Below are 3,347 nucleotides of genomic sequence, written 5' to 3'. Positions count from 1 at the left end.
TGTTATGTAATGAGAATGAAGCAAGAAGCTAATTACCATATGTATCAAGCTATGTGACTCATTAATACTAGTCGAATTTTATGTTTTTGGGTTAAAGCTAAATTAATTTGCAAAATTTAAAGAACCATGAATGTATTTAATTAGTTTCAAGGTAAGTCATATCCATACTAAATATTCTAATCGAATTTCATGTAGTAAGTTAAAGCTTAACTTGTAACTTTATAAATAAAGATGAACACCAACATCTTCTCTTACAAAGCTTTTACGAAGAGATCTCCTATTTGTAACAACGGTATTAGAACAATAATTTTTATGAGACTCTCATTATGGAGGGTAGATGTTGAGTTTGAAGTCATTAAATCAATGCTTAGATTGTAACCATATGTGTAGAACTTGAATATTAATCTTGTTTATTAAGGTAAAATCAATTTTTTTTCCTATCAATTAAAAGACATTAAAAAATTGAAAAATATAGAAACAAATATCTATATATATAATATATTAAAATATCATATTAAGGGAGAATCATTTTTTGGACGATTTTAACTCCTTAATTACAATTCAATTATTTCAATAATATCTTACTTTTCGTTATAATAAATACTACATAATTATTATCATTTATGAAATTTGTGTTATTAATTCTCAACTAATTAATTAATTAACCTAAATTCAATGAATTTTCACTTGATGAATCTTGAATTACATGAATTTAGAGTTATTATAGATGAATTTATTTATATTCATATATTTAGAAATTTTAATGGGTGTTTAAATTTATATATTAACAATTAATTTTTGTATATATTATTTATTTCGTCCGAAACTCATCAAATCCTCCAATAAATTGGGACAAAATATTACTTTTATATTACTTATCAAGTAGTTTAGAATAACGTGTAATGCACGTTTGACTTTGAGTAGTAATTCCAAAAGGCAAAGATAGTTGTAAGAAGAAAAGTAGGGTTTAACATCATTATCATTCCTTCAAAATTGCATTTTGTCTAGGCAAATTGTTTTACCTAAAACAAGGGAAACACAATCCAGATCAAAAAGCTAATGTAAAGTACGGAGAGAAGGAAATTGATAAGTAAAGACCTTAAATGTGAAAAACTCGATAAAATTGACTTAAAATGACTAGACGCTTTTTTAATTAAAATTCAATGACCACGGCCTTTATTTGATCATATTATTGATCATTGCATTTCCTAAATAAAGCAAAGTAGGTACCAAAATTTCCATAATAACACACTCGCATCGACCAAATTTTATCTTCAATACGCATCATTGCATACACATCGCAATAATTTTAAAGGGTATAGTGATAGAAGAATTTTGTGTGATGTGATGTCACAATGATTCAACTCATTTAAAATTTTAACCTATGAATAGTCCTCATTTTTTAAAACCCATTTTTTAAATTCATTTTCAATTATATATTTCATGAGATTCACAACTTTTATTAAATCTTCAATCATATAGTCTATAAATTTTTATTTAAATATACTAAAAATTGGATTTTTAATTAAAAATATAGCTAACTTCCTATGTCACACATTTCAAAAATATAACTAACTTCCCATATTTCTAGATTTGAGTATTACACACTTTTTGTCCATATATCATCTAGAATGATGTTCATATACCTAAAATACCTTTTAATTTGTAACTGATTAGTACTTAAATACTTTACGCAGGCACAACTCTAAATATGCATACCAATGAAAATATAAACTAAATTTTTTTGAAAATTTTGGAATAAACAATTTAAGGTTTTTAATTAGTTATATATGATTACACACAATTTAAAAATAAAAAATTTTAATCTTATCATACAAATTTATAAACTAAAATAAAATGTTGAAGAGGTCAGCTCTGCTCTGGCTCTGAGATAGCTCTTTCATTCTCCTTCTTATCTCCAACGTCCGTTACGCGGTTGAGTGTTCATTCGCCTCATAAAAAGAAGTAGCAGGTTGATGGATAAAATTACCCTGATTATATAACATAAAAAAAGGGTAAGACCCCGTGCACCTTAACTATAGCTTCGTAGTGACAACCTTGATCGAATGTGTAGGATAGGTGGGAGGTGGTGACACACAACGATCCAATCCACGAAATAATTTGATCTATGGACAACATCATTGTGGTAAAGGTCGTAATGCTAGAGGAATCATTACCGCAAGGCATAAAGTATAAATATGTACTTTTAACAACTCAAATAAAACTTAGCTAAGTTGTATTTGTTAGTTTATTAAAACATTATACATCTTCAATTTTATTTTATTCTTTTTTAATTATTAACCATGTTATATGATAGAATGATATGTCAATGTAACACATCAATTATTAGAATATTTCAAACAAATAAGTAAATTTAGTATGATTAAAATTTAAACAATCGAGATTATATTAGGTTATAGTCTTTTTTGTTTTTCTTCAAACCCTAATCCCATCTCACTAGCGGCTTCTAATGAGTTGTCGGTTGATGTTGAAGGAGCTATGTATATAACGTGTATATTCTTATATTTTACTTTGAACAAATTAAATTATAATTAATTGTAGAAAATTTCATCATTTCTTTGCAAGGACATTTTAAATATATCAATCTCATTTTAGATGATATATGACTCAAAAAGGTCAAAGGTGTATGTGAGATCAAATCTAAAAATAAAGGAGATTAGTAATATTTTTGAAATATGACGTCTCTAATATTTTTGAAAGGAGAATGAATGTATCTAATATTGTCTCTACAATTGTACAAAGTGACCACTTTCAGGTACATAATAACCACCAAAAAATATATAGAATCGAAGATATGATTATGACACGATCTATGGCCAACTGACAACTATTGATATGTCGAAATACTCCCGAGTCAAATCCCTTATGAATAAAGTATGTAATTTCATAGCCCTAATCAGGGTTGCTTTGTTAATTTAATTTTCACATACTCAAAATATTCGAGCAACTAATTTGATCGTTGGAGTATGAATGGTTGGTATGATAGTCTTGCATTCTAAAAGCGTCCGAGCATGCAGTTGACGAACAGGTGAATGGAGATGTGATTATAATGATCTATTAAAAGTTGGGTCGAGCAAATTAAAAAGGTCAATATGATCTCCATTTATAAATTAAGAAACAAGAACAATGATAATGTGGTGATCATTTTATTCAATTTCCCTGTCCATATATAAGAAGGATTATTGTTTGAATTTAGATTCATTGAATCAGAAATATATAACTTTTTGAAAATAATACCACCCAAGTGGGAACAAAGAAAATAATAAAAGCCTTCAATTCATAGATTAGGTATTCAATAATCCAGAATTGAACCCTATTGTCCCAAC

Source organism: Olea europaea, chromosome 13 (genome assembly GCF_002742605.1).
Source record: "Olea europaea var. sylvestris chromosome 13, O_europaea_v1, whole genome shotgun sequence".
NCBI lineage: Eukaryota > Viridiplantae > Streptophyta > Magnoliopsida > Lamiales > Oleaceae > Olea > Olea europaea.
The sequence above is the reverse complement of the archived record's forward strand: the minus strand, read 5'-3'. Positions refer to the sequence as shown.